The 14,838-nt window shown below is 41.8% G+C and overlaps 1 long non-coding RNA gene across 2 annotated transcripts in view; it reads left to right on the forward strand.

Annotated features, from left to right (window-relative positions):
* LOC139076994 (uncharacterized) overlaps window positions 1-14,301 on the forward strand; it is a 29,206-nt gene extending 14,905 nt beyond the window's left edge. For both annotated transcript variants that reach the window (XR_011529097.1, XR_011529096.1), the window contains 2 exons: window positions 9,798-9,863; window positions 10,196-14,301. This is a non-coding gene — a long non-coding RNA (uncharacterized lncRNA). The remainder of the gene's footprint in view (window positions 1-9,797; window positions 9,864-10,195) is intronic.
* The last annotated feature ends 537 nt before the right edge of the window (window positions 14,302-14,838 follow it).

The following is a 14,838-nucleotide window of genomic DNA, read 5'->3' on the forward strand; positions in this document are numbered from 1 at the left end:
TGACCACTGGGGAGCTCAAGGCTGTGGCACACAGTTTCTGTACTTAGGGTAGTACAGAGAGGCTGCCTCCAGGTAAGGAGTGGTCCCTGTTTAGGTAGCAGAGACTTGCTTTGGGCATTTGACGAAATGAAGAAAAATGTTAAACCAAATTATTTTTACATAGAAGACCCTTCTTTTGCTGTAACGCATTCCTGGATTCAGCAGCCAAAAGCAGAAAAGTGAAAAATGGACTATCGTTTTCCTTATAGGCTCTCTGTTCACTTCATTGCTGACAGTAAGTTAAAAATACTCGGCTGGTGAGAAAAGTGAGAAATGGATGATGATTCAGTCCCTCCAAATAAAGAATCTGCTGCTGAAAGGGAAGGCTGGTCAGCCCCAGCCTGGAGAGGCGTTGTTTTCAGGTCCTTTCCTACGAGGCCATATTCGAGGGAGTGAGAAGCCTGGGCTGCCTGTCTCTAGAAAGAAAAAACCTTTACAAAAGTGACAAAAATGTCAACATGACAGTTTTATAGAGAAAGAAATTCAGTTCCTCCTCCTAATTAGAAACACTGGGGAGATCATAAGGTAGGCGTTCTTGTTACCAACCTGGGCTCTGTTGACCTAACCCTTTCCTCTCGTTGGTCGCCTTGCCTCCTTTTGGATGCCATCGAGGGACCTGTTTATGACCCTGGCCTGCTTGCTCTCCTACAGCTGCCTTATTTTTGGCTCCCAGTCAGTCAAGGTGCTAATTGTGCTTATGAATATCTCCCAGCTATTCTTAACACATTGTTCCAACCAGTTCTCCTTGGCATTTAGAGATGAATTTTGACTTTTTTTTTTACCCATCGCTTCACTCCATCTCCACTGAGTTGAAAACTCTTACTTTTGGCTAATTTCTACTTTCTTTTCATACCCGCCTCTTAGGCTGTTTTTTTTTTTTTTTTTTTTTTTTTTTTTTTGCCACAGCCAACTTCCTTTTTATTTTTTAAAATAAATTTTATTTTGGAGTAGTTTTAGAAAAATACAGAAAAAAATGAAACAATAGTACAGGGGTTCCTATAAATACATTGCCCAGTTTTCCCTATTATTAGAGTCTGACATTAGTATGGCATATTTGAACCAATGTTGATGCATTACTTTTTGTGTGTGTGTGAGGAAGATTAACCCTGAGCTAACATCTGTTGCTGACCTTCCTCTTTTTACTTGAGAAAGATTGTTGCTGAGCTAATATTTGTGTCAATCGTCTTCTATTTCATGTGGGATGTCGCCACACTGTGGCGTGATGAGCGGTGCTAGGTCTGCACCTGGGATCCGAACCTGCGAACCCAGGGCCACCAAAGTGGAGCAAGCATCCCTAACCATTATGCCACCAGGCCCACCCCATTGATACATTACATTTAGCTAAAGTCCACACTTTATTCAAAGTTTCTTAAGTTTTTCTTAATGTCCTTTTTCCCTTCCAGAATCCCATCCAGGATACTACAGTGCATTCATTAGCCATATCTCCTGAGTCTCCTCTTGGCTGTGACACTTTCTCAGATTTTCCTGGCTTTTGAAGATCTTAACCATTTTGGGGAGTATTGGTCAGGTATTTTGTAGACTATTCCTCAACTGAGATGTTCTAGACAGCTATTTACAAAGCTTTCTTCCAGATCCTCCGCTTCTTTCCTCTTGTATAATCTCAAGACATCGACACAAGTAATTTATGTTTGGAACCCTGATGATGGAAATGCTTCCACTTCTAGAAAGATGCCCAGATTCCCTGGATAACTGCGCTATCCTCTAGACCACTTTGCCAATTTAGTTTTCATCATGTCTTCTGTGCAGCATCTTGCGCACTGGCGCTCGATAAATATGAAATGATGATCAATACAAGGTACTGAGTATTCTCAGTTGAGAAAATATTGAATAGAACCACAAAGGTATCAAGGTATAATAAAATGAGTTTTTTCCTTCATAGGTGGTTGGTCCAGTTTGAACTTTCTAGATATAGGAGATAGAACATTATGTTGTCTAAAATATGATGAGAATGTATTTTCAGAAGGCTTTTTGAGGGTAAATGGACATTTTGAGCTCATAAATCTGTGCTCATTGTAGATTTTTCTTTATTCTATTTTTCAAGTTCGTCCTGAGCCAGAAATGCCTGTGTGGCACCTTGTGATTGAGGTTCTGAATTTTTGCTTTCCCACCACATTCAAGCAGTCGGCTTCTTGTGCCTGAGGAAGGAATGGTTTGTTATTATTTGTCTAAACTGCTCCAGTTATTATAATGACCTTCACGTATTCTTTTCTATTGAATTATCAGCAACATGTGCCATTCCAGTTATTAGAAATGGAGCTTAAAAAATCTGTAATTGTTCTCCAGACCAAATACCCTTTCTCATGCTGTTCCGCTGGTTGACTTGAATCCAGTGATCCTTGGGAACGATTTCCATTCTGTTTAGTAGCAGCCACTGGAATGCTTTCTCCAAGACAGTAATTAGATGATGAGTAAGCACTTCTTCCAGGTTACTCTTGTCTCATCCTGACTGCCTTATCCTGTGTGTGTCTGATGTGTGATGTTTACAAAGCCAGACCACTGTTCTGTGACTCTGTGGGGGCTTCCGGGTTTATTGCTGCTCTGGCCTAGCCCTTCCAATGTTCAAGGATGGTATATGACACATTCCCCTGCTCTATGGTCTTGCAGTAATCATTTATTTATTTTTTATTCCATGGCTCAATTTGCAAAGGATTAAAAATGACAGGCTCGTAGTTGGTAGTTTTTGGGGGGCCCGTATATGTACATGTTATGGGCTGATGTCTAATTCCCATTTATGAGTCTAGTGGTGTATGTGGAGTACAAGAATATACAGCTGCTTGGGCAATGTCAGAGGCAGCACTAGGAGAATGGGAATGGTGGCTGCAAAGGGGCCACAGGCGTGGTGTAAGCCCTTCTCAGCGCGTGAGATACTTGATGCCTAAGATAGGGGACAACCTTACGTTAGAGGTACATGCACCTGCTCTCTTAGTCACAGAAGCATCTGAGAAAGACTCTGGGCTTGGGGTCTGATGTCCTGAGCTCTGGTCTGTCTGGCTTTGCCTCCATCTGGTCGTGTAACCCACCACAAGTCACTTCAACTCTCTAGACCCCTGTTGCCTCGTTTGCAACTAAGCAGGTTGGACTAAGGCACTCTTCACTCTAAGGTCCCATGATCCTTGAACAGATTTTGAAAAATGTTCATAAAGCTGCCTTATTTGCCAAGTTAACATAGGATTGAATTTTGTGGGTATAAAAAGTAAGGATAGATTTTGACCATCTCTCTTTTACTGAAAACACGAGCAAGATGAAAGAATAAAATGGATTTAAACGCATGCCTTCTGCATGGATTTATTGAGTGCATGGTCCTAGGAATATGATAGTAAGACATAGTCCCTGCCCCCAAATGTGCTAAAGTTTAGACACAAAACGTGTCAGCCCCTCCCCTCTCTTCTCTACACTCTTACCCTATCCTGAAGGAAACCGAGCGCTGGCATCAAATCTCTGCTGGGCTTTTCCTAAGAGCTGCAATATTCCAGGGCTGCAGATGGGTGGGGCAGAGACCCTTTAAGGGCTGAAGTGAATTCAAGAGACCTCCTCAAAGTGAGAGTTCTTCTAGTCTCAGTGTTGTTAGGTTTCTGGACTATAAATCATGATCCAACCCATTTATTACCCAGCTCCAAACTGTTAGCGTATATGGTGCCTCTTTGCAGGTAAGGAAATGTACCCCTTCCGGACAAATGGCATCAATGTGCCCCCTCTTTGCACCAGTTAGGGAAAGCACCCCCGCCCCCCCCACTTCCTGCAGGTTGATTCAACCCGTCACCAGGGCACCCTGTGCCTCGAGGACATGGCAGGATCTTAGCCCTGTGTCCTGCCCTCGGTGGATGCCTGGCAGAATCGTGCACAACCTTGCCAGTGAATCCATAGGAGCCTTCCTCAGAGCGATGCTCCTCTCTAGACATTCACCAGGAAAGAAGGGCTCTCCGGGGGTCGCTGTCCTAACAGGACCCAGCTGTCAAGACAGCATTCATTTCTTCATGTTTAAAATTTGGCACCATATGTGTGAACTGTCTCAGAGTTTGGGTCGCAATGCATCCTATTTTTGTCAAATTGCTCTGGTTTTTACTACCTTTTTTTCCTCCATAGCCTTCTGAGAAGTCCTTCTGAGTGGCCATGTGTTCCCCTTTAATAAGAATCAAACCACCCATGCACGATCACAGCGCTTGGAATGAGACTGTGTCGTGGAACGTTTTGAAGCCCAGTTGTGGATGGCACTGTCAAAACTAGGCAAGCCTGATTCTCTACTGCATACGTTCTAATTTAATTGGCCTAATGAGTTCAGGCTGATGTGACCAAGTGATCAATCAGGTTTGAGTTATGAGATATTGAGAAATGGGATTAGAGAAGAAAAAAGGCATTTGGCAAATTGACTACAGGACAGGGAGCTGAGAAGTCTTGATGTAACAATTGGATACTTTTTATTTTTTTCCCCACCCCTTGAATGCTAAGGCATAACAAAACCTACTTAGATGTGCTTGCTTGCTCGTGTGTCATAGGAATTCATTTCACAGTTTCCCCTCTGGTTTGATTCAAAAATGCTTTTTTTCTCTCAAACACAACAAGCGAGAAATTCTGCCTTGTATGGACCACTGAGGAACCCGTGAATGCCTGCTATCTAGAAAACTGAAACGCCCTACTAAATTCTTGCTTCCCTCAGACATTGTTAATATATTCTGTGGAAAAAATACAAAAGAAAACATGAGTTTTAACACTGATATGTAACATTAGTGCCGTGTAAACATTAGCCATTCTGTTGTTACTTATTTAGTGAAATGGATGATTAGTCAAGGAAAGAATTTGAGTGAGTGAATTCTTTCTCCCTCTTTTTGAATAGCTGTTAGAAGGAGGAAGTCCTTGGGTCATCTCAGGCTAGTAACTACAACTACTTGAGACAGACGTTCTTCAAGCTCCGGGAAGGTTAGAAATTGGATGAATGTATCAAGCTTGGCTGGTTTTCCAGTTCACTTGCTGTGGTTGAGGTAGATATGGGTACCCTGCAGCATGTGGATTTCTGCTGTTCATTTAGAAAGATCTAGGGGCTTGGTTTTACTTTTTAAAAGGTTTTATTTTTGAACTTTGGTCCAACTTAGAAAATAAATACGAATTTGCTCCTCAGCTCTGGGAGCAGGAAGTGTTTGTTTTATTTCTTCATCTTCAAATAAATCTGGCTGTTCCCTCCTCTCTCCTGCAAGGTTGATGGAAATTTAATCTCATCCATTTTTGCCTTGCAACTTCCTTTGGTCATTCTAGGAAACTGAGGGTCTTGTACCTTCCAGAAAATCTAACAATGGCCCTCTGGTCTTGCTGCTGATGGGGCTCACTGAAAAGCTGGTGGATTGGGTGCCACACTCTTCATGTCCAACTCGGCCACAGGGATCTTTGATCCTTCCTGGGCCACAGGGCCCAGGATTTAGACCCAGGCTCCATATCACCTCATTAGCAGTCCTACGTGGGATGCAGCATCAAGGTCCACTGGGATAGAGTCATGTCTTCTAGAAACGTCTGAGCTTTTCCCCTCTTGAATAATCCAGCTGGTTCCTTTGGGAGCCTAAACTTCTGAAAACTCTCTTCCAACTTGGAGTGGCATGCTGGTCACAAATCCTTGAAATTCTTGCTCTCCCTTGAGATGGAGGTGGGAAAAGTATCTCTCGTTCTTTCACGATGAACCTACAGGTGTAAATTCTCATTCTGTGTTCTCTGCCATATTTGATTTCTTCTTAATTTTTTTTTTTACTCTTAAACTGTTGAAGAAGCTACCCAGCATAAATAAGTTAAGGGTTATGTTGCCAGGAAATAGTCTTTGATGTCTGTGAGATTGTTGTTGCTGTTTGTCTTTTCCTTCGTTCTTTTTCTCATGGAGGAAAACATGAAGTTATCATTCTCATTGCCTTCCTCTTTAAGTCCAAGTGCAAAGTTCGTCCGAGGGTCAGGCTTTGTGGTTTTCATGGAATGTAAATGGCTCAAATGGCCCCACTTCCAAGAAGCCTTCTTTAACCTTAAGGCTGAATGAAGTAAGTGTGTTCTCCTGTTCTCTACTGAATTCCCAGCAATACTTTGAGCATACTTTCAGAACAAATTTATTGCACACACTCCCATCTCTAGGGAGAGCTCTGCTTTGTCTTCTCTTTCACGCCAAGGAGAAGGGTCAAGGCCAAGGACTATTGGACTAGGGTCCTTTTTTAGGGTGATGGTGGTGTACATTTCAATATGATGCGAGAAGACAGAAGGCTCTCTTCACTTTGCGTACCCTCTGGTTTGTTTGGTGTATCTTCTTTAGAATCATTGCTTTAGGTCTTTTCTTGATTCATTATTTATTTATTCATTCAACAAACTTTTCTTCAGGGCTTACTCTGTGTCAGACGTCGTCTAGGTCCTGGGAATAGTGCAGCGATAATCCAAACAGTGTTATATCCTCCTAGCTTATATTTTAGTGGACTGTCTCTCTTGGAACTCAGATGGCACAATGAGATTTCTTTGGGCCTACCTGCCTCTTGGGAGGGCTACCTTTGCCCTGAGAAGGCAACTGGGAAGCAGGATGGTTTCTCAAAAAAAGTAGGTGTCCTCCACATTTATGCTTCCATAGCCAATCAAAGAGCTTAGAGCTCAAAAGTTGTCTGTCCCGGCCCAAGTTTCCTTTGTGCAGCAAATATGGAGCACCTGCCGTGTGCATGGGAATCAGTATTTCACCTGATAGACAGAATCCCTGAGTCATGAAGCCTACTTTCATGTTTAGCCTCATCTCTGGGATTTTATCTCCCCTCTTGGGAACCCAAAGTTCCCTGGACCTTGAGGAGGAGGCTGATTGATAATTCCTGATATGGAATTCCACCATCACTCTCTTTCTGAACCATTTTAGGGGCAAAACTACTCATTATAACATTATTTTATAATTTGCTCACTTTGTTGTCCCCCTAACTGGACTGTGATGGGCAGACATCATGTTGTCTTTGCTCTGGTGTCTTGGGAAATCTAGCCAAGTAGCTCATGCCTGTTGTTGTGGAGTGAATGAATGTAGAGATACACTCAGGGAAAAGCAGAATGATGCTGCAACTATTCTCTTCTGCATTTCAAATGGCTATCCTTTTGTTCTTAACTAAGTAACAATTTTAAACTTAGGAAAATATATGGATATAGTGTATATAGATGAATAAATGTTGACATATTTCCTTTATTTAAGGTGCTGGTCTAGGATCTGTGAATTAGAAAGCAGTGAGCTGGATTTCATGCTTTAGGAGTATGGCAGAGGAGATAAGTCCAATACAAACAATGAAATTTGGTTAAGATTATTCATATATTTATTTTTGAGGTTTTCTTTTTTATTTGCTGAGGAAGATTAGCCCTGAGCTAACATCTGTGCCAGACTTCCTCTATTTTGTATGTGGGATACCTCCACAGCATGGCTAGTGAGTGGAGCAGGTCCGTGCCTGGGATCTGAACCCATGAACCTGGGCACGTGGGACTTTAACCACTTGGCCATGCGGCCGGGTCCAAGGTTTTTTGTTTTTTGAGGAAGATTAGCCCTGATGAAACATCTGCTGCCTATCCTCCTCTTTTTGCTGAGGAATACTGGCCTTGAGCTAACATCTGTGCCCATCTTCCTCTACTTTATATGTGGGACACCTGCCACAGCATGGCTTGACAAGCAGTACATAGGTCCGCATCCAGGATCTGAACGGGCAAACGCTGGGCTGCTGAAGCAGAATGTGCAAACTTAACTGCTACACCACCAGCCAGCTCCCAAGGTTTTTTTTTTAATAGCATCATGATAGTGGCCACTAATTTACTGATGGTTGTGAGTGAAGGTAAGATTTGAGGATTTGGAGTTGTTTGTAAAGAGGCACTTGTGTCCTTTATGAGTACTAAAAAGTCAATGAGATGCAGGGAGCGTGGGATGTTGGTGAAGAGTCAAAGGGTGGAGGCAGAGCCAGGGCCCTGTTTCTGTCCAGCTCAGCACCCTACAGGATCTAGTCTCACCTGGTCCACTTAACTGTGGAGTTGTTACAACTGGGAGGAACCCAAAGAGAACGCACACTCTTAACTTGTTTTCTGTTATCTTTCCTCTCCCCCACCTTGTTGTTAACCTTGAAAGAACCTATTTTTATTTCCCTAGCTTTAAGATGTGTAATCTCTTTTGTTTTGTACCCATTTTCATTTTGATTGAGTTGCTTACTTCTAGTATCTGACCTATGTACCTATAAAGTCCCCCATTATTTTCAAACTTGCCCCAATGATAGAAATTCTCTGATCTGTACAAACTTTTATTTATTAAAATATCACATGTTAGAGCATTGCCTTGAGTTTCATCTTCTAGAAACTGCCCCTGGCTAAGGCTATACCAGGTCAGCAAAATCTGGCTCCGTGATATTTTGTTAAAATATGAACACCTTGGGGGTCTTTGTCCACTTGAGAGATTCCAGGGTTCTGAAGTTCTGAGAGGATGGCAGCTGCCTTAGAGAGGGGACGAAGTGTGTTTTGAAAACACTGTCACTCCACACCAGCTTGGTAATCAATGCCAAGACTGGGAATACTAACAGAGCGTGACTGCCTTCTCACTGCCTTTTAATTTGGTCAAGATATGGCGGGTGGATGCTCGACACATTGACAATTTTTTAACTAAAAAGCTATAGGGAAGGAGAAACTCATGGCTGCCCCACAAGCCATGGTAAAGATCCAGAAGCAGCTCCTCTGTCTCTGGAGTTCATCTGGAAGAGACAGAAGAACGACAGGAAGGACTGTGACCCAAGTTCATTGAAAGACATGACTCTGCACATTTTTCCTGCACTGTCTCGTGCATCAACTTCTCATGTTTTTCAGGGTCGGTGTTCAAAGAATTTGGGAGATACGCTTGACTTCTGCCCGGCTCTCAGCAGATCTAGGATCTTTTGCCTTTGAGATAGGTTCAAATCCATGGTTTAATGACAATCACAGGCCCAGAGCAAACGCTGGCAAAATTTTTGCAAACGTGGGCCAAATTTTAGTTTCATTATAAAATGTAAAGTCAGAGCTGGCTTTGAGTTTTACAGTAACATTTCATACAAAACTATTTTGCCGTTCTTCCAGATGGGTTCAATGTCTATGGCATGCTGCCTGCCGCTCTAAAACGTACTTGGTGCAGAGAAGGGAGGTGGGGGAGAGAATAAAATTTGTTTCTATGTAGGGAAATATGAAGGCTTTGGGATTTATGGCAAGAAAGAGTTGGATTAAAAAATATTACCACTGTAACAGCAGCTTTATCTAAATACTTTCAGTATTAGTAGGGGAAAATGGCAGAGAACCAACATTTTGCTGAATGATTCATGCTAGGTGTTGTGCTCTGTGCTTGACATATATACCTCATTCAATCATTACAATAATCCATGAGATGGGTATCCATTTTCCTTTTAACTGGGGAAATATTTCCTTTATCTCTGGACTCTAGAAATCATCTCATTGTCTCTGTTATGTATCAGATGTGTGCCTATGTGTATCTATCAACCAAAGGATACTCTGTTGGCAAGGAGTCAAAAATACCTTTCAGTTGGAGGCAGACCCAACTTGGTGATGTTTCCAGTTCATGAACAGGGCTGTGGCACACAATTGTGCAGGTTGCTTACTGCAGGAGAGTCCCTGGTCCGGGAACAAATGGGGGATGTAACCCAACCCCCAGTCCACTCACCAAGCTGCATGCTTTGGTACAAGATTCTGTCTACTGGGAGGAAGTGACACCTTTTTCTAATTTACTCCTGTATGTTTGTTTGCAGTGTCTCTACTGATACAGATCCCTTACAACAAATGAGCAACCCAGGAAAGGAGCTTTGAAACTTTAGGTAACTGCTCTTCCATCCTGGCATCTTGGGGTGTTCTCTCTTCATTTTCCCCCTTCTCGATCATGCATCTTGGGACTGTCCCTTGGAGCTCATTTGTCTTGACTGCTGATCTCACTCTGGGGCTCGACCAGGAAGGTGGCTGGATTGGGAAGTAGCTGTCCTCCTCTGTCACTCTCTCCACCTCCCAGTGGGCCTGCAGAGCTGCCACTGATGCAGTGCCCCTTGACCCTTTCTCGGCATTGCTCTTTATAAAGATTGCTTTTTTTAAAGATTGGCACCTGAGCTAACATCTATTGCCAATCTTCTTTTTTTTTTTCTTCTTCTCCCTGTAGGAGAGGAAGACATTTCCTGTTCCCAAATGGGGGTTCGTCTGGCCAGAGAACGAATTAAATTCACATGAGACAGAATAGCAAGAGAAAATTAAACAAAGCTTTATGAGGAACCACGGCCCGGGGCCTTTCTTCCCGAAGGAAGAAAGGGCGGCGCCGAAGAAGTGGGGTTCACATAGTGGTTATATACCCCCAAACATGGTGTTTCACATGTGATTGAAAAGTCCCTCCCACAATAGTCACAAGATTGCCCTGTCGGCACAGTGCTTGATGGACACAGCGGGTAGTGGTCTGCTATCTCCGTGTAGCAGGAGGCAAGTTGATTGTCTGGAGCTGGGCGGTCACAGGTGAGTGCAGCAATCAGTTGCTAGCCTAAGGAAAGACGCTTAATCCTTAAAGAAATGCCAAAGTTGGGGCAGGGGAGGGAAGTCAGTTACAGGAGGTTACCAGACAAGCACAATAAAATGCAGATTTAAGTCCTTGCCTTTGGTATTGATTAAGAGTTTCTAGAAAGAAGGTCATCTCCTTTCTTCTTCCTGGTACAGAGAGGGAGGCACCTTTTACAGATAGAGATTTACCTTACAAGTGTAAATGTATCTTAACAAAGGGCAAGTTCCACTCCTCCTTCCCTGTCCCAGTTTATCAAAAGCAATCAGCCTCAAATAATCCTGATGCCAAAGAGACATATCTTGGGGTGGCCATTTCCAGGTCCCTACATCCCCAAAACTCCCCAGTACATAGTTGCATATTCCAGCTGTAGGTCCCTCTGGTTGTGCTGTGTGGGACGCTGCCTCAGCATGGCCTGATGAGCGGTGCCGTGTCCACGCCCAGGGTCCAAACCAGTGAAACCCCGGGACCGTCGAAGCGGCGCGTGCGAACCCAAGCGCTTGGCCATGGGGCCAGCCCTTATTCTTTTCTTATATCCTTTTCCCTAAAACTTCACAGATGGCTAGGAAAGTCTATATTTTTTAAAACCCAGAGTTCCAAACTTTGGATAATAGTTTAAAGGAAAAATTGATTGAAGTGCTATCTCTTGGTTCTTTAGTACATATGTTTACTGCATAGATAAATGAGTTTAAAAAAATAAGAGGCAAGGATTGTTGTAAGCTAATTAACCACTGTTGATTAAGCATTTGCTTGATTATTGGCCCTGTGTTACATGCAGGAATGGAATACAAAAAATCAAGACCAAAAAAACCCCTAGAATGATAAAAAAATAAATTGACATGAAAATGGATTTATAACTTAGTTTTAAAAGATGTGAAAACCATCAGGGTAATATATCTCGTGTATAATCGAAGTCTTGGAAGACGGGGCCCCCAGGACACAGGATATGTTCTCCCAGCTCTGACTCTGTGTCCTCTGTCATCCTGCAAAGTTGACTCTGGCCTCCGTTTGCCTTATCCGTGAGAGAGACTCCACTCTCTATAACAGGCTATTGTGTGCCTGGAATGAGATAAAGGAGGCGCAATACTTTAAAGTGTGTCAGGCACTTTGTATATTTAAGGTTTAATTGTCCTTACAAAGAAAGATTAAAAGAGTGCTGATAGTCTTTAAAAAAATAATTTTCCTTGTTAAAAAACGCATACTTTGTGTGAAAAATGTGGAGAGAGTAAGTGATAAATTAAAAGAAAAAAAGGGAACCCACAAAAATCAACTATAAGGCCCCAGAGACATGAGACAGAATTACATTTTGATATATGATTTTTTAGTCTTTTATAAATTTATGTTAATTTGCCATAGCTGAGATACTACTCTATATACATTTTTAAACTTACCTGATTATTCTACTTTATGTCAGTTTAAAGATTTACGGGAGGCACACAGACAGCTAGCTTTCTGGGCTATCAGCAAATTCAGCTTTAGATATAGTCCAGGAATTTTCCAGTAGCGCTTTCTAATGTGATTTTCATTGGATTTACACAGAAAATCAGCACATCTCTATAAAGTCATTTATATTTAAGCTCAAAGTACAGTAATTTTCCCCTTACCATTTTTAAGGTTTTTAACCTAAACACATATGTTCAGGGTTTCAAATTGTATCCTCCACCGGCAGCTGAGCAACTCAATCTCAAATAAGACATTCAAATAAGAATTCTCTAAGTGGGATGATTATATATGCAAACATCAAAAACCCCTGGCTGCTTTTCAGTCCTGTTGCCCCCTATCAAGTGGTGGATTTGCTCATGATATGGTGTAAATAAAACTTTAAATACACGAGGAGAGTTCTAAAGTACGCAGGTGGTATAGGGCTTGCAGAAAAAATGGTTACCTAGAAATTGAACTCTTTCGCAAATTGGAACTTCTTTTTTTCATGAATGCTTGTTTAATTCAAAGCACACTGGGAGTTTCAAATCCTACAAGCTTAAAAAAAACCCTCAGGTTCCCACAGACATTGGTAAATACCCATTGTCTCCTTTGGGCCATTGAATTTGTATCATTTACCCCATCTTGCTTGGTTAGTCATGCCATATGCTCCTGGTTATCTAAATTATCTTAGGTGACATGATACTTTCTTTCTTAATCATGATTAAATGTAAAATGGCAGAAATATTCCTTTTGGGCAAATCACTTTTCTCTTTTTAAACCAGTTCTATCTTGGAATAAAACAAATGAGACGGAGGCCATTGCAATTACAGGTACGATAAGGTTTTATCTTATCACACCTTCAAGGTTTTATGCCCCTTCCTCCAGTTCCGGTCCTCCCTTCCCCCTTCCCCACTCCATTCCTCTGCCTGTCAGGTTTTAACAAGGAAAAAAAACCTCACAAGGATATTTAGAGGGTGAGAAAATGTTAGGATGGATCTGAAGCTCTTTATTAATAGTGAGTTGCATAACAAATGCCATGGGGTTGGTAGGTTTGACGGCCGTCTGTTAAATATTAACAGTACTTGGACGTTCTCGGTATTGTTGAAGTGCCTGGATACAGCTCCGCCAATCACAGAGAAACAGGTTTCCATGGAAGCCACATCACCGAGTCGTTTCATCTCAATGAAATCCACACAGCAAGACAGATCCGTAAAAATAACCCATGTGAAATTGAAGCAAAATATTTTTGGGTGTTTGTTCTATGCCTTTTGGTGTGTGTCTCTGTTTTCCATTTAAAAAATAATCTAAAAATATCTGGGCACTCAGGAGAGCTTCCAGAAAAGCTGGTGCTCTCACCCCTGCCTGGCTGTTTGCTGGTCTTCTCTAGGGCAGGCAATACCTGTGTGTTTTGTTTGAAAGGCTCAACCCCTTTCCTTGTTTACGTTCGTGAACATAACATCTTCGACCAAATTTTAAAATGAAAGAAGAGACTATTTTAAAGGGCATTTAGATACCCCAAACAAAGAAAAAAAAGTGATAATTGATTTTTGAATCTCCTCTATGAAGGACTTTAACAACTCTAAATTAGGTACTACAATTACTTTTATTTTATAGGTGAAAACGGAAGCTCAGAGAGGTCAAGTAACCTCTTTAAGGTAGCACAGCTAATAAGTGGCAGAACCTGGTTTCCAGTCCACATTTGCCTGATGGTAGATGCTATAATCCTAAATTACTATGCCATGTGTTGTTTTCATGAAGGAGAGCATCAATATTATTTCACTGCCAGTGGAGTCAAAACATATCTATGTATCTGTGTATGTATGTAGATATGTATCTATCCATCTCCGTCCATCCATCCATCCATATATGCGCATGCGTACACACACGCTAAGCCCTGCTCACTCCTTTTGTCAATGCTCTGAAAACAAGCATTGTGTTTATGGCTCTAACATAGCACTCATTCTAGTGACTTGTTTGTAGCGACTATGTGACCTGTTTCCTCACAGCTGGGCTCTGAGCCCTGGTGATCATGGGTGGGTTTGGGTTGATCTGGATATTTCTTGAGGCTAGGACTCTGCTTGGCACGATTGTGACTTTATATAAACACAGTTGATTTAGAATCTAAGAGTTTGGATGATAAGCAAAGGCTTTTTCACATAGACCCTTAGCAAAAGCAAAACTGTATTGGGGCTGGGGGATGTTGTTTGGATAAATGAAAACTTCACCAGTGTATCCCCTGAACCAAGAACGGGGCCCGGTCTGTTTGAATAAAAGACTGAAATAAACACTTTGAAGCATTTTAGAAGCATGAGTCTTCAACTTTTAATATATTAATTTGAAAACACACTTAATTATTGTTTGTTAAAACAATTCCTCTGAAATTAAAAATACTCTACCTTAAAGTAACCAAAGTATGTTAAAATATAATAAAGTAGCCATTTAACCATTTCTCCCTCTATTATTTTCAATTCTTGAACTTGGTTGGCTGACACACAACACTTCACAGGTTGGTTAACATTGACGAATAAAGCAATTTCAGTGTTTAGATTTTTAAAGATACATTTTATGTATCAAAACTTTCTGAAAACCATTTTCAATGGGTAATTATCCAGGATGCGTTATTTATCTCCCAGTCTTAATAAGCAGTCTGTCAGATGTGACCCAACCTTTTCTTTATGACTCAGCACCATCATTCTGTTATCTGTATCCTGTGGGGTCACAGACTGACATCCTCAGGGGTCAGTACTCATAAAAGACTGGGTCTGTCTGCTCGATTTCTCTCTGATTTCCTCTCTGCCATCTCTTATCCTTTGCACTGGTCTCCCTGCGTCGGCTTC

This window comes from Equus przewalskii, chromosome 18 (assembly GCF_037783145.1).
Source record: "Equus przewalskii isolate Varuska chromosome 18, EquPr2, whole genome shotgun sequence".
In the NCBI taxonomy this organism is placed as follows: domain Eukaryota; kingdom Metazoa; phylum Chordata; class Mammalia; order Perissodactyla; family Equidae; genus Equus; species Equus przewalskii.